The sequence below is a fragment of the Chamaea fasciata genome, unplaced genomic scaffold, assembly GCF_029207755.1.
Source record: "Chamaea fasciata isolate MVZ Bird 193981 ecotype frontalis unplaced genomic scaffold, bChaFas1.0.hap1 SCAF_32, whole genome shotgun sequence".
NCBI lineage: Eukaryota > Metazoa > Chordata > Aves > Passeriformes > Sylviidae > Chamaea > Chamaea fasciata.
In genome coordinates, this window is record NW_027094117.1 from 3,083,117 (window position 1) to 3,107,135 (window position 24,019).

The following is a 24,019-nucleotide window of genomic DNA, read 5'->3' on the forward strand; positions in this document are numbered from 1 at the left end:
GCCTGGGGTCAATCACCTTTCTGCTTCGCGCTCTCTATCCCCCAGTTGAAAGGTGAGCACACAGGCTTTGTTCGATCTCTTTTTCGTCCCCCCTCTCTTCGGGAATAAAGATCTCTGAGAAACCATATGGAAAAGAGCCTTCTCTGGTCCTTGCTCTGAAACCTGGACACTCCAACACCTGTTGCCGTAGAACAACAGCCTTGTTCTGCACCATTACCTGAGACTGCAAGCAGATTCAGGAACGGCCCCTGGTGCTGCCAGCAATCAGAGCTAACTGGGGATCTACCGGCCCAGGGTTAGGAACCCCTCCCCACAAGAAAAATTGGATCCACTGCTCCCGCTGCTTCCCCTGCTTTGGGACAAACCCAGCAAGTTCCAGGCAGAGTTTGAGTGCAGGGCCCCAGAGCTCAGCACAGCCCGGCCCGGGGGTCCCACAGTGCGTGGCCATGGAGGGTGTCAGGGCAGTCCAGGGAGATCCAGGGGGGTCTGAGGAGGGGACCCAGGTGAATTCCCTAATATTCCCCCTTTCCCCCTGTCCCCCTGTCCCCTCACACTCCCTCTGTCACTTTCACTTCCACATCTCCCAAACTGCACCACCGGGATCTGCCCGCCTCTCTCAGCCCCAGCCCTGGCTTTCAAGTGACCTGGGGACCCCCCGCAGAATGGGGGGTCCCTCCTGTGTCCCCCGGGTGTTGGGTGGGGGGATGTGAGGGCTGGGCGCGCTCAGGACAGCCCCGTCCTCACAGCCAGAGGCTCTTTACTGCTCCAGGGGAGAGGTTCATATCCCATCCCAAGGTCACTCTGGTCCTGGCTCTGCTCGTGATCCTGGTCCTGGCTTTGGTGCCGGCCTTGGCTGTGCTGTCAGGTAAGGGAGGGGCAGCTGCCTCAGCCCAGCCCCTGGGGGCACAGCAGGGTCCCTATTGCCTGTGGAGGGGAATCCTGGACCTTCTCCTCTTCCCTCTGCAGGGGGAAGACAAGGAAATACTCCAGTTGTTCCTGACACTCCGCAGCTGCTGGCCTGTCCTGCTGGGTGGGTTGGGTACAATGGGATGTGCCACTTCCTCTCGAAGGATGAGCGCACCTGGGATCAGGGTCAGGCTCAGTGCTCTGAGCTCGGGGCCTCCCTGGCCGTGCTCAGGGATGAGGAAATGGTGAGTGAGGGGCTGGGAGGGTGTGGGGTGGCCGAGGGGAGCCTGGGGGCTCCTGGGCTGGGGGTGCAGCTCCCACTGCTGGCTCCTCTCCACTTCCCAGCGGTTCCTGTTCTGCCTCAGTGGGAACGTCACTTGCTGGCTTGGGCTTCGCAGACGGGGACAGCAGCTTCAGTGGGAGGACGGCAGCAGCTTCAACTCCTGGTGAGTCCCAGGGAGCCGAGCAGGACCTGGGGGGCATGTCGGGGCATGTGCGGATGGACAGGGGATGGGACAGGAAGTGTCCTTTTGTGTGCCAGCATTGTCTCTGCTCCTCCTTGCAGGGTTCCTGTCCTGGGCAATGCAGAGTGTGTATACCTGGCTGAGAATCATTTTGGGAGTGTGACCTGCTCAAATCCAATGCCTTACCTGTGCAACAGACCCCAAACTCGCCTGTGACAGGGGATGGACAAAGCACCTTCTCTGTGCTGGGCAGTCACAGCTTTGCCCCTTTTCCAAACCCTGGGATGTCCTTCCTCAGGCGCAGTGTCTGCCTTGCACTGACCCTCAGGGTCACCTCAGTACCTGATCTCATCAACATCTCACCCTGTTTGGTCTCAGGGTCACCTCAGTGCCTGGTCTCCAGGAGATGAACCTGCAGGAATAGGACGTGATGTGGAAGCTGACGTGTGGCTGCCTGTGCTGGGGCTGGGGGTTCCTTTCTCCTTCTGCAGCCACTCCAGGACTCATCCTGTTTCTCTTGCACTACACATTTATACACTAAGCCTGTATATATATGTATATACACAGGTATAACACTGTGGAAATAGATTTCAAATGCATTCTTCTAACACTGTATTTATACACTAAGCTTTTATATCTATATTGGTATAACACTGAATACAGACCACAAACAAGTGCTTCCATGTGGATGTGACCTTGGTTGGGGCAAGGTGCCAATAATGCCAATGTGTGATTTAACCCCACAGGTACCATTACCTTAAGGGTTGGACTCGATCCTTGTGGGTCCCTTCCAATTCAGAGCCTTTTGTGGAATGACCCTGCATGTCCTCCATCAGTATTTAGGGTGCCACTGTTGCTGCTGTTTTTGTATTCTTTATAATTTTGGGGTTTTTACTGAATCCTTGCGAAGTGCCCCCGGTGTCCCTCGTGTTCCCCCGGCGCCGGCAGCCCCGTCCCTTCCCTGCTCCCCCTCCCACGTCCCGTCCGGGCTGGCGGAGCCTTGGAGCTGCCGTGGGGGCCGTGGGGCTGCCCCGGGGGCTGCGCCCTGAGCCGGGGCCCCTTCCCAGCGCTCCCAGTCTGCCCATCCAGCCCGGAGCAGCCGGCGAGGGCTTCAGCTGGGACGGCAGGGGGGCGATGCTGAGGGATGGGACCCACCTCGCTTGGGTTTGGTTTGTTCTTCCCAGCCTCAGGAAAAAAGATTTTTGGAAGTTTCTGCCAGAAATCTCTCCCCTCCTCCACTCAGCCCAAGGGCCTGGGGGGTTTTCCCTTTTATTTGGCGAAATCAAAGCCATGCACTTCATGCTCATAATTAGGGCCAGGAGAACTCACGGCTTTCCTCGGAGCCGGTGCCGGGGAACACGCGGGGCTGGGAAAGGCGGGCCGGGAGGTGCGGAGAAGTTTGTTTGTGTTTCCAGCTCAATCCCGACTCGGGCCCGGGCCCGTCCCAGCGCTGCTCCTCATCTGCGGCTTTCCCCTCACACAGCCCGGGGGCGGGGCCTGAGAGCGCGGGGCGGGCATGGGGCGTGTGCAGAGCCCGCCCCTGGCTCGCTGCCATTATTGGAGTGTGCCGTCACTCTAGAATCTCGCGCGCTGATTGGGCCGAGCGGGGCCAAGCCCGGCCCCGGGGCCGCCCCCCGGGCGGGCGTGGCTCGGCAGAGGCGCCATTGGCGGAGCGTGTGTGCGGGCCCGGGAGCGGCGGCAGCGGCCGGAGCCCGGTGAGGCGGCGGCGGAGCTCGGAGGCGGCCCCAGCGCGGGTGGGAGCCGCGCTCGGTTCTGCCGGGGCTCGGGGCCGGCTGCGGGCGGAGGGGGCGGCAGGGGGCTCTGGCGGGTTCCTTGTGCCGTGTCGGCGCCGTGTTCCCCGTGGCCTGAGGGCGCTGCGGGAGCGGCTGCCCGCGGTCTCCTTCCCGCCGCTGCCTCGGCAGGAGCCGGTGCCGGAGCAGCGCTGCCTCGTCCCGCTTCCTGCGGGTAGGACGGAGGTGGCCGCCCTGTCCCCGGGGCTGTGCGGGAAAATTCCCGTGGCCAGAGGTTTCTGTCCCCGGAGGAGACCGAGGAGTCCTGTAAAAGTGACTTTATTCCTGAACAAAGGGAGAGGCCGTGCGGCGTTTGCCGCGGGGTCTCTCCAGTTGTTGTATTACGCTGGCTCCTTTTTATCCTGATTTTCCCTTGTGCATCTCCCTGTCCCTTTGCCCAGTGGCGAAGATCCTTGGAAAGTTCCGACTTCCCGATCCGCCGCCTGCATGTCCTCGTTAATATGCCCCCCCTTTTGTATAACATCCGATATTCATGGCTCTGTTCAGTCTTTTTTCTTCTTTTTGATGTTAAGGAATTTCGCAGGACCTTGGCTGAGCAGCAGTCCATGTCAATGAGTAACATTTTCTCAATCTGATGGTTTCTCCCGTTCCTTCCTTATCTCCAAGTCCCTGTCCCTATGACCAAGCAGATTCACTGATTCACTCTGTTTTTTCTTGCTGGGTCCTCTTTGACTTTGGGATTATTGTCAGTGCCCTCATTCCCTGTCCTTTTGTAGCCGTGTGTGGATCAGGAGGCCTGGCTGCCACCTGCATCCCCTTGCTCAGCTGCTGAATGAGCTGCCCTCAGCGAGGTTTGTGCACGGTCCAAAGATGAGAGTTGCTGGAGCACAACAGAGGAGAAAGAGCCTTCGTTTAACCCATGGTGTGCCAGGGAACCATGAAACCGTGTCCCATTCCCATCCTTTCCACGTTTGGACCGGCACATGAGCTGCTTTCTTATTTCCTTTGTTAAGTGTTTCACCACTTTTCTGTTGTCATCTATTTGTCAACAGCATCTTGAGTCATTTAATTTTCCACACTGTCCTCCTCCTTCTGCTAATATATAATCTGATCCCATCCCCCGGTGAAATGTTGCATTCTTCGTTTGAGTGGATTGGTGAGCCAGACTGAGGAGCTGGATCTGTCTTGTGGACGTCTTGTAATCTAATTCTGCCATTGAAATGATCAGTGGGTTCTCTGGCCCCTGATCTGAATTGGTTCGGGTTCCCTGGGGCTGGTCCATGGTGTTGCAGGATTTGTTCTGATGGCCGTTCATCTTTTCCCATTTTTGGGTGCTCCCTCCAGCCAGGGCTGCATCAATTGATCTCTTTTCTCTGATTAAATCATCACACACTTGGATTCCCAAGTGATTTCTCTGAACCTGTGGTAGCACAAACACCCCAGTGGTCTAATGCTCCCTGTGTGACACAGACAGTGAGAGCACATGTTGGAGTGGGGAGAGGGATGATTCCCCTCCACTACTTTTAGTGAAGTTTTCACAACATTCTCCATTTGCTATTTCCCTTTGCAGCTGAAGCAATTTGTGTTGCAGAGTCAGATCTCCTCACTGTGGGCTCTGCCTTTGGCTGTGCCAATTCCATCTGTGCCAGCAGGCAGAGCTTGGGGTGAGGGACAGAGGGAATGAGCCCAATTCCTCCCCCGGGCAAGAAGAGCCTGGTGCATTGTCCACACTTTTCCCCAGCAGTGTTAATTTGCATTTCTAAAGCTCCTCTCCTGGCTGCCTGGAAGGAAGCTTCTCTTCCAGAGCAGCCATGGAATGACTCTCATGTGGTTCCCTACAATCTACTTTTGTTTTAACTGTGAATTTAGCTGTTTAATTCTTTTCACTGTTTACTGTTAAAGGGTCGCTTTTAAAGCTCTTCTGGTTTTGTAAAATGCAACCTAACGGTGAACATCGAAAAACCCATACCAAAATTTTGCCATCACTAAGTGCCTTCCACAAACATACACAAAAACATTCCGAAGCCATCAAGTTTTTTCTGCTTCTTCTCCTAGGACTAAAAATTGTTTCTCACACCCCTGGTCCAAACATAACTGACAATTTAAAAGTAGGATTATTATGAGAGATTATTCTGATGGTGTAATCATTTCACTGAAACTGCGAGATAAACAGTAATTCTCCAATAATACATTTAGTGTTAGAGAGTCAAGGCATTACTTGATTTTGGCCAGGATGTGCAACAGAAACCATTTCATCTACACGTAGCCTGGGTGTGCAGCGAAAATCATTCCATGACACGTGAGTTTTACTGGATTTTCCCTAAACTTTCTACAGTCTGACCCACAGATCCAGCAGAGGATCTGTGGGCAGGCACAGGGGCTTCCCCCGCTGTGGAGCCCTGGCTGCTGCTCCGGTGCCTTCAGTGCGGGGTCAGTCGTGGCCTGTTTAACATGCACAGACAATTCCAATTCCTTTTGGGAGTCTGGGAGAGCCATGGCTGGGGCATCAATCATTTTCGTTTTTTCATTTTCTCATGTTTTGTTCTCTTTCTCATGTCCATACCATAACATTGAGGCTGTCTGGGGTTAAAATGCCACACAATGTTCTGGGTAGAACAGAGAATCCTCAATCCAGTCCTCCAATTCCCTATTAATCCTCAGAATTGTTGCAGCTCCTTTTTATCCTGGGTAAAGTTACTTCTGAGATTCCCTTGACCTTCTGTTGGTCAATTCACTACAAACCTTCAGTCAAATAATGCCCCAAATATTTAACTTCTTTCTCCACCTTTTGCGCTTTTTCTTTCAAATACTCCAAAATGCTTTTTAGCCTGAAAATGGAGCCATTCCACAGAGGCTTCTTCTACCACTTCGTGTCCTCCTGACTGGAGCAAGTCATCCTCATCCTGCATTACCCCTGTCCCTGGGGGTGAGGTAAATTCTTTTGATATTTTCTGTAAAGCTTGCCCCAATAAGGCTGGTGCTTCTGTGCATCCCTGCAGAAGGACCGTCCATGTCTTTCCCATTTCCTTTCTCTTTCTTGTTCCCGCTCAAAGGCCAACTCCTGTTCAGCATCCTGTGTCAGTGGGCATCCCCCAAAGCATCTTTGACATCAAGTCCTGAATGGCAGCAGTGTGAGGAGGGAACCTGGTTCCAGATGGTGTAAGGATCTGAGACTGTGGGGTGCCTGGGTTTGATCATCTCATTTCTTCTTCTTAGGTCCTGCACCATTCTGTGGATTCCATCTGATTTCTTGATTGGCAGCATAGGAGGAGCATTATAGGGAGAGATGCCTGGCTCCCAAAACCCTGCCTTGAACAGGGGCTGGATAACAGGCTGTACGCCCTTCCTTCCCTCCCTGGAATAGGGGATTGCTTTTAGACACCACTTGTCCTAGTTGCTGCAGAGTCATTTGGAGAGGCTGGGTATCTGATTTTCCCTCTTTCCCTGGCGCTGCCCACACTTGTGGGTTCACTTCAGCACAGGCCTTGCCAGACATTTGACACAAAGGTACCACAGAACTGGCCTCTGTATCATCTTTTACAGTATTAATTTTAATTCCCAATTTACCCATCAAATCCCTTCCCAGTAAATTACAATCACAATTAGGAACAAGTAAAAATTCCTGCATTTCAAACTCATCCCCCACATCTGCTGATAATTGTTGGATAAAACACTGCTGCTCATCTTTCCCACTTGTCCCCTGAATAATCAAAGACATTTTTGGGATTTTCCCCCCTTAGGTCTAAGATCCAGAGTGGATGGAGAGGCCCCTGTGTGTATGAGGAAAGGCCTCATGTGGATGCAGCCCCAGCCTGAATGTTGTCAAGGGCTGCAGTGTGGTGGGTCCCTGGTGGAATGGGAGCTCTGGCAGCCCCAGGAATCCATGTCCATGCAGGGCTGGACTTGCTCCTGCTGAGGGTGCTGCTGTGTGTGCCTGCAGTGTCCTTGTGGCCTGCAGATGGAACCCTGCTTCCTTGCCAGGGGCTGTTTGGGTGGGCTCTCCCCCGCCGAGGAGGGCAATGCCTGTGCCAGGTGCTTGTGGCCGAGCCCGTCCCCTCGGTGCTGGGGCCCCCTTGGGCGCTGGGGTTCATCCCTCAGGGGCTGTAGAAACTCTGCCATGGCCTTTGCCTCCAGCTTGGCCTTTTCCTCCTCCCTTCTTGCCTTCACCTGCTGTGCCTTTGTGCCCAAGTGCTCCAGGGGCTTCTTGTGCCGCTCCTGCAGCCCCCCTGAGTGCCTGTGGGTGCTCCTCCTCTGACAGCTGCTGAGCTTTCTGCAGAGTCATTCCTTTCTCCAGCGACCCAAACAAAATCCTTAAAGGAGAATCTCGATCCATCCACATTTCCCAGCTGTTCCTTCCTTCCTGCTGAGCCCCGGCTGCCCCACAGCTCCCCACAGGCCCCCAGCCTGTGCTCCCAGTGCCGCACCTCTGCGCCCGCTGCTGCCGCTCCCCAGCACGGAGAACCCCCCTGGGATCCTGACCTCCTTGTTTTCCTCTCCTGGAAACTGGGGGCACAAAGGATCTGCAGCAGCTGGCAAATTTAGAGGATAAGACCCTGCTGAAAAATGTCCCAGTCCTCAGTATTTTTCTCTTCCTCCTCTTTTCCATCATCCTTATTTTTACTGCAGAGATTCCTCCTGCTGCTTCTTGCATTAACCATATTCCTGCAGACTCCCCTTCACCCAGTGCCTTCCCAGCACACCAACGCCATCCATCCCCACTTGTCTAAATCCCTTCTGGACTTCCTTTATTGCCTTGCTGGGTGTTCATGTCCTTAATTACCTCTGGGAGTAATTAATGAGAATGTGCAGACTGCCTCAACATTCTCCAAAGGGACCCTTCAGAGATATTTCGGGATCATCATCCCTTTTGCCAGGACGCCTTCCTGGCTTTCCCTTTTCCACCCTCCATGGATGCCCTGCCATGTTCACTCCCTGAAGATCCCAGTGTCCTCACTGATGAGATTTTCAGTGCTCTCTCCCTGCCGACTCTTCACAGACCCCCCTGATGTGTCACTGCTGATCTGTCTCCTGGACACTCTCGGGTCCCCAGTCAAACCCCCGGTGCCGCCGCCACCCCAGGGAGCCGATCACCCAAACTGGGTGAGGCACCTTCAGCTCCACTCACTGCCCGCCGCCCCGGACGGTGGAAGGAATTCCAGAGGAGCCCCAAGGTGTGTGGAAAAATTGACATCACCAGGGGTTTGTGTCCACAAAGAAGACAGAGGAGTCTTGTAAAAGTAATTTCATTTATAGAAAAAGGGAGAAGCTATGGGACATTTCCCATGGGATCTCTACAGCTGTTGGAGCACACAGTCTCCTTTCCATCCTAATTTTCCTGGCTGCATCTCCCTCTCCTTTTCCCCATTGGCTGAAGTATTGGGAGGTACAGACTTCCCAATCTACCTACTACATACCCTCCGTTAATATGCACCCCACTTCTGTATAGGTAACGATGTTCATATCTCTATTATGTCCTTGTTCTTCTTCTCAATGTTCATGGATTTAGCAGGACCTTGGCTGAGCAGCAGTCTGTGTGGTCAGTTAGTAACATTTTGTGGAAGTGATGGTTTCTTCTGTCCCTTCCTTATGTCCAAGTGCCTGGCCCTATCCCCAAACAGATTCGCAGCATCTGTTTGTAAAGACACTTTCTTCCTTTCATGGGTCTTCATCATTTTCGTGGGAGTGAATCTTGGTTTTTCTGAGTATTATTGGGCCTAAATGTTGGTATCGCGGTTTATTGCAAGGGGCTGCATCTTTATATTTTGGAGAAAGTTTGGTGTAAAGTACAGTATTTGTGGAGTTTTTGATCTGTATCTTGATGTTTGGAGGACTTGTGCGCTGAATCTTGGTGTTTTGGAGGTTCTTACAGACACGAGGTAGCAATGACTTCCTGAGATGAACTTGGGCAAGGAGAAACCCCCAGCCTAAAGCACTCTCCTCTTGTTTTCTCCCCAAACCAGGATTTGTCATACCCAAGGAGTGTCCATATGGAGAAGGAGGAAAAGCCCCGGAGATCCCGCAGGAGGAGGGGCTGCAAACCCAGCCCAGGGAGCTGCGAGGAGGAGAGACCCGCCCTGTTCCAGGAGGGCGGCCGGAGATCCATCCGGAGCTCGGAGCTGGTGGAGAAGCCTCATGGAGGGGAGAAGCCCCACAGGTGCCTGGAATGTGGGAAGGGTTTCAGCTACAGCTGCCACCTGATCCAGCACCAGGTGATCCACACTGGGGAACGGCCCTACGAGTGTGGGGAATGTGGGAAGAGCTTCGCCTGGAGCTCCCACCTGATCCAACACAAGAGAATCCACACCGGGGAACGGACCTTTAAGTGTGGGGAGTGTGGGAAAAGCTTCAGCCGGAAGGGCCACCTGCTGAAACACCAGATGATCCACACCAGAGAACGGCCCTGTGAGTGTGGGTGATGTGGGATGAGCTTCGGCCAGAAGGGCAGTCTTATGCAGCACCAGAGGCTCCACACTGGGGAACGGCCCTATGGATGTGTGGAATGTGGGAAGAGCTTCAGGTACAGCTCCGGCCTGAGGAAACACCAGAGGATCCACACGGGGGAAAAGCCCTACAAGTGTGGGGTATGTGGGAAGAGCTTCATCCAGAGATTCCAGCTGAGGGAACACCAGAGGATCCACACTGGGGAAAAGCCCTACAAGTGTGGGGAATGTGGGAAGAGCTTCAGAGGAAGCTATGACCTGATCCGGCACCAGGTGATCCACACGGGGGAAGGGCCCTACACCTGCTTGGATTGTGGGAAGAGCTTTGGATGGAGCTCAAACCTGATATACCACCAGCACATCCACACTGGGGAGAGGCCCTATGAGTGTCCTGAGTGTGGGAAGAGGTTTGTAAGGAGCTCCGAACTCCTCCAACATCAGCGGATTCACACGGATGAGAGGCTATTCCGCTGCCCCGACTGCGGGAAGGGCTTCAAGTACAACTCCACCCTCATCAGGCACCGGCGCATCCACACCGGGGAGAGGCCCTACGAGTGTCCTGAGTGTGGGAAGGGCTTCTCAGACAGATCTAAAGTGACCAGACACCAACAGAGGCACCACTAAGGGAAGCCCTTAGAGCACACAGAGTGCGGAAAGAGCTTCGTGCGCTGCTCCAGCTCCATCCCCCATGGGAGGATCGGCGTTGGATGATCCCCAGTGACACCCGTTGGGCAGAGCCCTGGTGATCCATGGTCCTGGTGATCTGTGTTGGGAAGACACCTGGCTGTGGGGGATCCACATCTTCCTGTCTCCCCGTGGGCACCTGGATGAACACAGGGGCAGAAACATCCCTTGTGACGCAGACTGACATTGGGAATTCCTTGGGGAGAGTGGATTTGTTGACTTTCAACCCCAGAATTTTTTATTTCGTTCAGTCCTATCTTTTGGTGGCATCAAGGAATACTGGATGGTCTTGGAGATCTTTTCCAACCTCAGGGATTCCACACGATTTTGATTTCCTATTGCCCGGGGGCATCTTGTGCAGCCACATGGTGATGATCTGGGGCCAAGACCAAGATTTTGGAGGCAGTGGGGTGGGAATCCCTCCAAAAATGGTTCTTCCCTCCGACCCAAGCACGTGGATCCTCAGCCGGCATGGACAGGGAAATCCTTTTCTTTTGGCCTTGATTTGCTTTTCATTTCTCTTCATGCATTTAAAATATCCAACAGTGGGGTAAAAATAAAGACATTGAGCTAAGATGTGGTTGGGATGATGGGGGAGACATAGACATGGTGGGACAGAGACATGGAGAGTGGCATGGGCGCACATGGACATTTGAGTGGGACGTGGCCATGCATGGGGACACGAGGGGAACACGGGCACAGATAAGGACGTGGGGGACAATGACAGGGATGGAAACATGGTGGGGAGACAGTCGTGGGTGAGGACATGGTGGGACATGGCCAGTGACATGTGGGGACATGGCCATGGCCGGTGCCATGGGGGGAACTTGCAGGGGCTGTGGGGGATGCTGGGTTTGAGGGAGTTGAGGGTTCCTGGGAGGGCCTTGGGGCTTGCTGATGGCTTTGGGGACCCCAGGCCCAGCGGCTCCGGCTGCGCTGGGAGACCCTGGCGGAGGTTCTGGAGCAGCTGCTCCAGCTGCTCCCTGGGACTGCGGTGAACTGGGAAGCTTTATTGGGTACACTGAGATCGTCTTGGGTTGGGACCAGAGTGACAGCAGGGCTTGGAGGGACACATGATCCCCCCAAATCATCGCGGGGATGGAGCTACCAGCATGGAGGGTGGAGTCCTCGAGGCTTTTGAAGATGCCTATAGACGTGAGTTTCTCCAGTGGGGAGATCTCAAAAGTGAGCAGGAGTCTCTAGGGTTTTTATAGTCCTCTCCGAAGCGACAGGCAGTTGGCCAAACAGGCGGGGGAAATCATTGCAGTGTGTTCATTTAGAGAACTCAGAACAAGTCGGTCGTCAGCAGGTACGGTGTCGACCAGTACGAGTCAGCAGGCGCGGTCACTTCACCCTGACTTGCCCTTTGTTTCTGCTCAGGTTCTGATGTTCCCATGTGGGTGCTGGGTTTTTCCATCAAACACACCTGCAGGCAGCACTTGGCCAACATCCCAGCTCAGCCAGGCCACAACTCCCGTCTTGAGATTTTCAAGTCCCTTTGAGGGGTTTCAGTCTCTGTCCTTGACCATGGTGGTGAGGCAGATGAGGGATCTTCGGACCGTCTCTTACACCAGCCCGGGACTCACGATTGTTGTCAAGAGAGCTCCTTCAGCAGGCTTCCGTAGTCTTGTGAAGTCTTCAGGACTCGTCCATGTTAGTAGCATATCCCGGAAAAAACAGAGACAGTAGAGAGTGTGTGTGAAAGAAAGAGAGAGAAAGAGGAAAAAATAGAAAAACAAAATAGAAACAAAACAAAATCAATCAATATTGATTAAAACAATTTCTTCAAAATATTCAAAACAAATCATCAAATTTCTTCAAGTTATAACAAGTTTCAAACAAAAGCTTAATTTTGATGACAACCTAACATCATTAAAAGAAACAACAATAATCAAAACAAGCAACCAACAATTTCAAATGAATCCGCTGTTGCAGGTCTAATTTCCGCTGTTTGGGTAGTACGTCTGGTGTCAATAACTTTGGGAGTGTATCTTGCAAAAGGGGTCTTGACTAAACTGTGTGCTTCCATGATAGATGCCAAGTGTGTCAACAAGCACTGTTTCAGGAGTTTCCTTAGGGTGTACTTCAAAACGACAAATCTTTTGCTCTGTGTACAAACAAATGTCTTGAGCTATGATTGCATGAACAATATCAAGTGCACTAAGGCATTACATACGGTTCTTACAAAAGCTGTAACTGTGTTGGTATTGGGGTTAGAGGTAAAGTTGACCAATTTCCACCAGGATTGGAATTCCTTTTCAAAATCATTTGCATTGTCCCAAATTATGTTCTGAATTTCAGGCGGAAAAGTGCCTTCTTCTCCTTCCCTTATGATTGAGGCTACAACTGTCTGCATCCAAAGCTGTGTCTGGATGCAGCTAAGAGCCAAAGAAACATTGTTTTGTGTAGCACCAAGTGCATCAATTATCATTTTGTGATCCTTCACATCTACTTTTCCCAATTTGCTAATATGTTTGATAGCAACCACTGATGTGTCCCCAAAGCCAATAAGGATAACTGCAATGCTTGTCCTAATTTGGTCAAATCCCTAGTTGTAACAGCCAATTTGTTCATTAATACTACTGAATCAATCCTGTTTAGAATTCCCAATTTAAGATATTTATCATGGTTTCCATGGCCTTCATGTCCCTTGGAGTTCTCCTGTAAAAAGTAAGCACAACAGAATCTGCCACCAGAAGGCAGAAAGTTAGAATGATGGACATTCTTCCCTGTGCATTTATTCCATACTCTTTCCCTAGAGCATCAAAGGTTAGCCGTGGGTATTTCTTCAGAGGGGGTCTTAGCACTAGTGGTACCTCTCCCACCGTGGGGAGGTCCAGCAAAACAGGTTGTCCAGGGTAACGTGCTGGATCCTTGGAATCCCTTGGTCCCCGTAGTGAGGGAACTATGCTTGGAGCTGTTGGGCCAAAAGGAAAAACATCAGTAAAGCGAGGATTTGCTGACTGACTGGGGGAAAAGGGAGGGGTAAGAACTGAGGCAGGTTTGTCTTGGATGCTAGCCAAGTATTCTGCTTCTTGTACTGCCAGTTTTTACATAGCTCCTTCGTTCTTGAGAAGATGTTACAATAATGATACAAGGATGTTCTAATAATGTTACAATCTGAGCACAGCACTTTCTTCCTGAGGCTGTCTGGGCCACCCCGTCAGCTGGGGGAGTCCCAGTAGTGACTGACTTAAAAACTTGGAAAGGCCCTCTCCAAACAACTGCTTGTTGTTGTACAATCTTCTCTACTTCTAGGAGAGCTGGGCTAACCACAAACAAGCCTTTTACCCAGGTAATAGATCTCTTTTCAGCATCTCTGAAACCATGGGAATAAAAACCAGCAGGCCATGTCGGACCCTCAGGACCCCACTGCCATATGTGTACTGACAACCGTGAGGAAGCAAACCCCCATTCTACCTGAAAAGGATCTGTCGGCTGGAAAGGGCTTAGGGCCTGATGAGCTGTGGCTCCAAAAATCAACAATTGTACTGCTTCTTCCTGAGATGGGCTCCAGTCCCATTTTACTCCCTTTCTCAACAAATCATAAAGAGGCCTGGCAAAAATGGAAAAATCTGGAATGTCTTTTCCCCAAAACACTACTAATCCCAAGGCATGCTGTAGATCTTGCCTGGACTCAGGCACTTGAATTTGATCTGAGGAGGTTAGGGTGTCAGCTGGGATACATGTCATACCTCCTTTCCACCAGATACCCCAAAATTTTACTTCTTGAGAAGGTTTTTGTATTTTCTCTCAGGGGATCTGCAAAGCAAGGCTTTCTAAGTGGGAAATTCTTTTTCGTTGGTGAACACCCCCCACTTGCTGTGTCTCATTGTTTACAACTTGTGTAAGGGAATGTTGTGGCTTGTTGCCCAAGGCTTGTGGAAGAGGAGGTGCACTGGGTTGTTGGTTGGACGATTCCAACACAATAGGTTTGGGACAGGGCCAATTAGAAATTATTTTAGCTGATTTATCATCAGGCAATTGATCCGTTATTTCTGGCGGCACTCCCCTTTTCAGTCCTAGCGACCACAGTTGCTGCCGCTTGGAAATTTGTTTTCCCTTTGCCGATTTTTCATTAGGAGAGGCAATGTGCCTGACTCCTCTGGGTTTTTCTGGTTTGTCCTCGGTGTGCTTCACTGGTCCATATTTTCTACTGTAACTTATTAACTCCTCTGCTACCTGACTCCATGTCCAAAGTTTATGACTGCTGTTAGATTGTGTGCTAGGAGTTGTAAAAGGTGAGGAGTCAGTGGAGTCAGGGGAAGCAGTTTGATCTCTTGTCTGTCCAAGAAATCTTCCAAGTCTATCTAGCGGAGAGATAGATGCTATTGTTTTTTGAAGAAGAATTGCTGTTGGTTTAAAAGACTCTGGCAAACCTCGAATTAGAGGGGTCATAATCTCAGGTTTGACAGGCATTGAGCATTGGTGACTCACAGCCAGAGATTCATTTTCTTTCATGTATCATTTGCAAGCATGCAGCTTTGTCTATGTTTTCTAGGAGTTGGTCTGAGGTGCCGACTATTGCCAGGGGGTCGCCCCTCTCAAGGGGGTTTAACCCCCCTGCCCAGTAAGCTGCACGCTGTCTCAGGGACCATGGAGCACGCCTATTTCCTGCTGTTAAGAAAACTCCATGTCCCCAATAGCCACTTGCTTCGTGTTCACTTCATTTAATTTGGTCGCCTCCTGTGAGGGAGACTCGAAAAATATACTCCGTCTCTAATTCACTAGGGAGGCGGGAGTATTCTTTCTTTAATTGAGCTAATTCAGTGGCTGTGTATGGTATTTCTTTGGGAGTTCTGTGGGGATCACCATCCTCTTCATTTATAGAATTCTATTCTGTTTGAATGAGAGGTCTCAAGTTGGAGCAACAGTGTTCCCCACAATTTTGCATGTGTACTAATTCCTTCTGAGGGTATATTTGTTTAATGCTGGATGTCTCCTTTCCTTCTATTTCTGTGGGTGAATCTGCAGGTTTAAAGGTTTTACTTTGCCCTTCTGCAAGGGAAATCTCCAGCAAATAATTCTGATTTCTTTCCTGGTCTAATTGTTTTTGCAAAGCTTCTACCAAATTTGGCAGGGATTCTAGGACTGCTTGTTCTTCACTTACCCCTTCAAAATGGGTTTCTATGGCTGCCGAAAGACAGGTCCCCAAAACTGAGCAAAGGAGGCTTTTATTTCTGCCCAGTTTCGATCTAGCATCATCTTGCAAAGAATATATTCTATCTACAATGTTTTCAAAGTGAAACCAATTATTCTGTGCCCACCTTGCTCCGTCTGGAGAAGGTCTAGCACCATGTTTTGCACGCAAAGCATAAAATGCATTCTCATCTTTTTCATTCATTTTCGGAAGGGACCAAAACCACTCTCAGGGAGGTACTCTTCAAGTTACACCAAAGGCACAGCTAAAACTCTGTTTCCCTTTGCTTTCCTGGAATGGGCCAGGAGACCAAAACTGCCTGGGAGGTTCACCTTAGTTACAAATAGTTGTCTCCTCAACTACGCCAAGCGGCCCAAAACACACACACACACAAAAAACTCACCACGGTCCCATCTTTTGCACAATGAGATCTTGTTGTGAAATCCTGACGACAGGAAGTGCTATTCGCCTGGGTGCGTACGGTCTGCGGGAATTTTCCCTCGCCCCCCTTGCGTTCTAACAGCGCTCACCCAAGTGGCGTGCTAGGTGCGGCTGAGACGAGGCTCCTTCTCCTGTTACAAACTATGTAAAACCCGCAACTCCTCTGTCCATCCAGATCCTGTCCGTGATGCCAATTTAATGTCACGATCCGCTCCCACAAGCGGGCTTGGTGATGGTTCATTTTAGGGATCTCAGAGCACAAAAGACACGGCGGGGGACAAACTCAGTTTACTCAATCACAAATGCACCTTGATTTCGTGCCAACAAATGCCATAGTGGGGAGAGAAAAGAGAATAGTAAGAAAGACAGAAAAGAGGGCAAGGGGATTATAGCTACCAACATAGAGGCTCGCGTCCTCGAGGCTTTTGAAGATGCCTATAGACGCGAGTTTCTCCAGTGGGGTGATCACAAAGTCTGTGCTTAACTCAGGGGTTCTTAGAGTCCTCTCCGAAGCGACAGGCAGTTGGCCAAACAGGTGGGGGAAATCATTGCAGTGTGTTCATTTAGAGAACTCAGAACAAGTCCGTCGTCAGCAGGTACGGTGTCGACCAGTACGAGTCAGCAGGCGCGGTCACTTCACCGTGACTTGCCCATTGTTTCTGCTCAGGTTCTGATGTTCCCATGTGGGTGCTGGGTTTTTCCATCAAACACACCTGCAGGCAGCACTTGGCCAACATCCCAGCTCAGCCAGGCCACAACTCCCGTCTTGAGATTTTCAAGTCCCTTTGAGGGGTTTCAGTCTCTGTCCTTGACCATGGTGGTGAGGCAGATGAGGGATCTTCGGACCGTCTCTTACAGTCTGGAAGCTCCAATCTGGTAAGACACTGCAGGGGGGTCAGGAAGGGGCATCCACCCAGCACCGCTCCGGGAATCCTGTGCCACTGACACTGATCCCACTTTGTTTCCCAAGGGAAGAGGGACAGGAATGGATACAACATGGCAGCCAGTGAGTGCCAGTGGCGGATCCAGCTCTGGATCCCCTCTGTGTGGATCCCAGGATGGATGCTGGGATTAATCCTGGTGTGTGATCTGTGCTGGAATCTGATGGATCTTGTCTTTCTGCAGGAAAAGATGTGGGAACCAAGGGTCCGACCTTAGGTACGGAAGGGGATCAGCATGGGATTCCAGAGGGAGATTGGGGCAGGATGGATGGACTTGGATCAAGGGGGGATTCCAATCAGAGCAGGGGTCCAGAGCAGGATCAGATGAAATTGTGGAGTGGGATCGGGGCTGGATGCTGGAGGGGGATCAGTTGGGATGGATGGAGCAGGATTGGTGCAGGTTGGATGGAGTAGGATCAGTGGGCATGGATAGATGAGGCAGGTTTGGTGCAGGATGAATGGGGCAGGATTGGTGTGGAATGGATGGAGCAGGATCAGGCTTGGATTCTGGAGTGGGAACAGGTGGCATGGGTGGAGCAGGACTGGGACAGGGTGGATGGAGCAGGATCAGGTGGGATTCGGGAGCAGCTCCCGCTCTCCATGGGCTCCACAGCCCAGGTCCATTGTTGAAGAATGGTTAGCAGAGCAAGGCCACGGATCATTAGAGGCCTTATGGCCCGATACCAAGTGCTAGCAGCCTACGTGCTGCTAAGACAAGCTGTCCTTGGGACAGCAGTAAGCACGGTTACAGGCCAAAGATAAAAGAACTTGTGGTTAATAGAGCGTAGCAGTAAGCACGTCTCCAAAGTTTTCAGCATGCCAAGAGGAGGAACCTTCTCACGCTTGATATAGCCAATCAAGTATAGATGAGTAGTGGATGCTAACCAATTATAATTTGACAAGTATGCTGAACGCTTCGGGCAAAAGTATAATAACGGATGTCATGAGCAATAAAGTTGAACAATGCTTTACCAATCATAATGATTGATTGCATTCTTCCATCGCCGAAATCCTCCGCAGTTGGTGACCCCCGACGTGATAGCGACTGGGACTGCTCTCGTGATGCCCACCCGGAGGTAAGCGAGCGGCGAAGCTCCGAGAAGCAGCGCTCGGAAGGCAGAAGGGTTCCATACGCGGGCGTACACCCCGCTCCGTGCCTAGGCTGACCTTACAGAAGGAAGCTTGCTAAACCGACGCAGTGCCACCTCGCACAGGCTGCATGCGCGCGCACTGGTAAAAGGTACAGCTTTCCCTGACTGCTCCCCTTGAGATAGTTTGTTAGGGGTAGGCAATGGAGAAACAGGTGGCCTATGATTTGTTTAAATGCTTTTTACAAAAGCGGGGAGTGCAGGAGGTAGATTTGAAAAAGGAACTTCCTGGCCTCCTAGAGTATGCTGAGAAAAAAGGTTTTTTCCGGGACCCTGAAAGCGTGTATCAGTTCAAGGAATGGCAAAAGGTGGGGGATTGCCTGTGGCAGGCTGTAATAGATGATGATAAGGCGGCAATAAAGTTAGCTCGACCGTGGCGTGCTGTGGTTAATTGCCTGGAAAAATTTAAAGCAGAACAACGCGTTGCCGTGGCAGCGGCCTTGCACTTGGAAGGGAAATCAGCTCCTGCAAAGGAGGGAATGATTACGTTTGGTGGGGAAAACCTGCCACAGCCGATCACTGTGAATGGGCTGACATTACCACCTAGGACCCCAGATGAGCCCTTGCCGTCCGCCCCGCCGCATCCGAGCAATTCGGGGGGAGGACTGTCACCCTCTGAGGAAGCTACCTTAGAGGATGAGGCAGCCCGTTATCATGAGAATGAAAACAGTGCTCGACAGGGTCGGGGCAAAATTAGGGGCAGGGTTGATTGGCAGGGCATTATGAGGGAAGCTTTGGGGAGCGGAGATTCAGGTGCTGTAGCAACATTACAAGAAATACAGGAAGATAAACAAGCGTTTCCAGTGGCATACATGCCTAACGCTGCAGGAGGGATGGATGTAACAGTATCCCCTTTAGACTGGAAGCTATTAATGCAACTGCGGAACACGGTCAATGAATCTGGACTGCACAGTGAGCCTACCAAACAAGTGCTAAATTATATTTGGGGAGCTGGACTGTTGCTCCAGGAAGACATGAAAAATCTTTTGAAAATGTTTATCTCAATCACAAATAATGCTTTGGCAGGCTCATTGGCAGGCCTTGTGTCAAGAAGCAATTGACGTGCAGAGGGGGCCAGGTGTTTCTTTTGCCGGGGGCCACACGAGAGCATTATATGGGAACAGGAAATTTTTCAACACCACAGGCTCAGGCAATGTTAGGTCCTGATCTCATAAGGGAGACTATGCATTTAGCAAGGCTGGCGTATGGAAAGGTTAGAACTGATAGTACTGCACCGTCTTCTATGAATGTGAAGCAGGGGAACCAAGAGTCATTTTCTGCATTTGTCGATCGTGTCTCAGCCGCAATCGAAAGGGCTGGCATTCCTTTACACATGCAAGGAGCACTTCTTCGGGAATGCATCATGCAAAATTGTAATCCCCGAACAAAAGCAATTCTTGTTACTCTCCCGGGTGACTGGGGTGTAGTGCAGTATTTAGATCATATGAGTAGGATCCCTCAGGGAACGCAGGCTATGCTAGTTGAGGCTGTTAAGGACCTGACAGAAACTATCAAGGGAGGGCAGTCACAAGCTCAGGCTTTTGCTGCTGCCGCGCTGCAACCATTCCGTGCAGGAAGGAGCCAAGGGTCCACTAAGCCCAAGGCGCATTTAAAATGCTTCCGATGCGGAAAGCCTGGACATATGAGGAAGGAGTGCCGAGCGGGACAAGTCTGGTGCCAGGATTGTCAAGCGGACAACCACTCAACAGACGCCTGCCGAAAGAAGTCAGGAAACGGACGGCGGAGCGCGAGGAGCCGCGGCGCAACGACACCAACAGCAGCTCAAGTCTACCCAGCCTCCCCCTCCTCCCTGCCGGCAGCCTACGCCCCGCCACAAGGGGAAGCATCGGCTTGGACTTGGCAGCCGCAGTAGGTGTTGTGCTAAAGGACAATAAACCTATTAAAATCCCTACCGAAATTAAAGGACCTGTTAAAGTTAATGGACAGTCATTTGGGGCTTTGTTACTGGGACGGTCATCTGCAGCCCTGAAAGGACTCGTGATAATACCTGGAGTAATCGACTGGTAGTAGCTCCTGAAAAAATCCAGCGTACTGCTCCTTGGAGGTATTTAGGGTGGACGATAGCTGACGCTACCATCTCACCACAGAAGCTAGAGCTGCGGACTCAAATTGCCACTCTACATGATGCACAGAGCCTTCTTGTTGATCTCCAGTGGCTCCAGCCCGTGGTCGGCTTCTCCAATGACGATTTGGAAGCCCTTCGTCCACTGCTGAAAGGCACTGATCCTGCATCGCCAGTTGTGCTGTCTCAGCAACAGCACGAACTGCTGCAACAGTTAGCAGATACCAGAGCTAACCCAACTGTGTCACGGATGCTGCCCGATACTGCAGTGGATCTCAGGATTCTTGCTGGGCCAAACCATTTTATGGCAGCTCTCACCCAGCTGGATGCCAAGGACACGCCACTGGTGCTGGAGTGGCTTTTCACAACGGTACAGCCCCGTACCACGATTCAGAGCCGTGTTGCTAACCTTGCTGCCTTCATTAAAAAAGGCCGAATTCGGTGCCAACAGGTTACAGGGGCAGAACCGGACACAATCTATCTGCCACTTTGGAATGAGGACCTGATGTGGTATCTTTATCATTCCCCTGAATTACAGGACAGTCTTTTGGGAACAGCACAGGATGTGCAGTTAAGATTGCTCAAAAACCCTCTACTACAGTGGGTGCGCTCCAATGAATGGATAGAAAAACCACGTGTATCCCATAGACCTTTGGAAAATGCGCTGACTGTATACACAGATGCAGGCAGAAAATCCAGACGAGCGGCGACTGTCTGGATGGAGGAGGGCACGTGGATGAAGAAATTATTGGAGGCGACTACTGAAGACTCATTGCAGACGCTAGAATTAAGGGCTGTCCTTTGGGTCATTATGAATTGGCCTGGTCGGGGTGTAAATATTGTCACAGACTCACTATACGTAGTAGGGGTGGTGCTGCGGATTGAGGATGCATTGATAAAGGATATAAAGAATGACAGGTTATGGGAACTTCTGAGGCAGCCGAGGCAAGCTGTTCGGCTGCGCTCAGCTCCTTTTGAAATTTTGCATATTCGAAGCCACAAATGGTCAGAACGTTTGGGTCAGGGTAATGCCATAGCTGACCAGTTGGTTTCTGTTGCAGTACCACAAGACGAATTTCAGCAGGGCCCCAATGGATACCTAGCAAATGGATCCGTCCCGCTAATGACCCTGCAAGAGCGACATCGCTACTGGACAGCCAGGGTTAGAGGGGGTACACTTAATTGAAGATTTAGGGGCAAGAGAAAACCTGCAACTGCTCTGGCAGTTTCACAAGACAGTACAGAGAGTGGTTGCTTTGCACAGCAGTCATGTTTTGGCAGCGATATGTAAGCAGGGAGTGCGGATTCCCCAGCAATGGCAGGTGGCACCGGAGAATCGGGATCATATGTGTCATCGCTATCGTCCTAGGACCAGGCACAGGGAGAGGCGGAGCTGAGGTAGAGTCGGTTTGGGTGCCTCCACAACCGAAGGAAAACATTTAGGTTACTTTAGCCAACAAAATGGGGCAGGAAGCAATATGCCTGTCCCTGTCCTCTCCTGGTAATCCCTTCTCCACCTGTTTGGTAGGGATACCCCGGGAAGAGTTGCCCTGCCCGGTCTCAGTACACAGCTGCCGCCGTAATGATTCTCAGTCATATGCTGATCAATGGGATCAGACGGTCCCACACTTTCCAGGGGCCCACCTGGAACCACAGGAGTTGGAGTTGCTAAGATCGGTTAAAGCAGATTGGTGTGCAAACTTGAACTGGTCAAGCATACGCAGGCAGAATCCACAGTCCAATTCCACAGTGAACGCGAATTCCTCTCTGCCTGTGTATAGAAATGCCTCTCTGTGGTGTAACTATACCAGTGGGAAAATTTCCCACTCCTCCAATACTCCTATTCAACTCCCCCCAGGAGTGTTTCTTATTTGTGGAGACAGAGCATGGGCAGGTATTCCATCACGGCTGGTAGGTGGACCTTGCACATTGGGTCGCCTCTCATTACTTACCCCCAATACTTCTATGATTTTGCAAAAGTATAAACAGCACCATAAGGCTACTGCTTGAACTTTTTGTACCTTGCTTTTTTCGCTGCTTGCAACAGATGATGTATCGTGTAGCAGAAACAGTAACTACTCGACAGGCTGCCTTTGTTGCACAAAATAAAAAAGGGGGAATTGTTGAAGAATGGTTAGCAGAGCAAGGCCACGGATCATTAGAGGCCTTATGGCCCGATACCAAGTGCTGGCAGCCTACGTGCTGCTAAGACAAGCTGTCCTTGGGACAGCAGGAAGCACGGTTACAGGCCAAAGATAAAAGAACTTGTGGTTAATAGAGCGTAGCAGTAAGCACGTCTCCAAAGTTTTCAGCATGCCAAGAGGAAGAACCTTCTCACGCTTGATATAGCCAATCAAGTAAAGATGAGTATTAGATGCTAACCAATTATAATTTGACAAGTACGCTGAACGCTTCGGGCAAAAGTATAATAACGGATGTTATGAGCAATAAAGTGGAACAATGCTTTACCAATCATAATGATTGATTGCATTCTTCCATCGCCGAAATCCTCCGCAGTCCATCTTGTGCACCTGGGACAAGATAACACCACGACCCACTCTCATCCCTGCAGGAATCACCGCCTGTGCAGTCCTGCGCAAGGAGCTGCATCCAGCCCCTTTCCTCTTCCCAGGGAAAGCCAAGAGCTCCCGCAAGAGCTCATCCCGCTGCTCCCACCCACCCGGCCCTGCCACCTCTCTTCCCCATGGATCAACTTCCCATTTTCCCCTGTTTCAAGCCAAGAATTAGTTTTTAGAACTAGAACAAAGATGCCAGATGGAAGGAGCCTTGCTGGTTTCAGTCAGAAGCATCAGTGACCAAAGGTCACGTTTCCTTTGGTTTTCTCCCATCCTTGTTCCTCCTCAGTGTTCAGGCTGGGCTATCAGGCGTCCTTAGGGCTGCATTTTCACAGTTCCTCTTGCATCCTTTGGGCAATAGCCTGTGCCCTGGGAGGATTCTTTCTGCTCCTTGGTGACACAGGAGAACCTTCCAGGCGGTTTTTGCATGAGCTGCTGCTGTGATGTCACAGGAGCATTGCCACGTCCCCGTGGTGTTGCTCTTGCTGTGGGACACAGAGGCCGCAGTGTCCAGAGCGACTCTGGGTGCCTGCTCCTTGCAGGAGGATTCTCCTGTCCGAGGCATTCCCAGCGGTCAGCCCACACCCTGACGGCTGTCCTTCTGTGCTTGCAGGGCTACAGTCTGCAGACGTGTGCAGCGCAGCCAAAATGTTCCAGAATTTGGTTGCTGCAGTTTGCAGCCTGTACTCTGTGGCTTATTCGGTGTATTTCTTGACCCACTTGGCACGTAAGTCAAGCTTTTCCCTCGGTGCAGCATCTGTGGCTTTGAACTTGCTGTGTGCTTTCTGTTCTTCCTCGGGAACTGGGTTGACTTTGTAACCAAATTGCCATGAAGACACCATTGGTTTGGGAGAGCTGCTGCCAGCAGCTGCAGCTGAAAAAAGGGGGTGTCTGCAGCCAGCAGGGTGTGCACAGCATTTGCAGGGGAGAGTTGCTGGGGGAGTTCCGTACTCTCAAGGGGAGAGTGTGTGGCAGCCGAGCCTGGAACTCCCTCCGTTTGCTGGTCGGGCCCAGAACTGACACAGCCCAGTATTTGGTGCTGTTCTCTTGCTTGCTGTGTGAAGGGACTGTGGCTCCTGGAGGGATGCTGTGAAAGCAAAATGCTCTCTTGGGCTTGCTTTGCTCTGTGGCATTTCCCACCACAGGCATTTCTTTTCCTGACAGCATCTGCTTCATGTTCCTTCTCCCATTGCAGGGCACCTGACAGGTGGATCTCGAGCAGCTCCTCCTTTGGTGAGTTCAAAGGGAACCTTTGGTGTTTGGAATTGTGCAGCAACTTCTGAGCTGAGCGTGTGGCAGCCGAGTGCAAGCCTGGGAGGCTGAAGGAAAGTTCCTGTCAGTGTCTTTGCAGCAGCAGCAGCAGCAGCAGCAGCAAAGGCATCCCTGGCAGTTTTCTCCTTTTCTGTTGAAATGCTTTTGAAGAGCTGCAGGTGTGGTTTTGCAGG

General features: G+C 51.3%; 1 pseudogene; it reads left to right on the plus strand.

Annotated features, from left to right (window-relative positions):
* The first annotated feature begins 3,004 nt into the window (after positions 1–3,004).
* On the plus strand, positions 3,005–11,035 carry LOC136303334 (zinc finger protein 436-like; annotated as a pseudogene).
* The last annotated feature ends 12,984 nt before the right edge of the window (positions 11,036–24,019 follow it).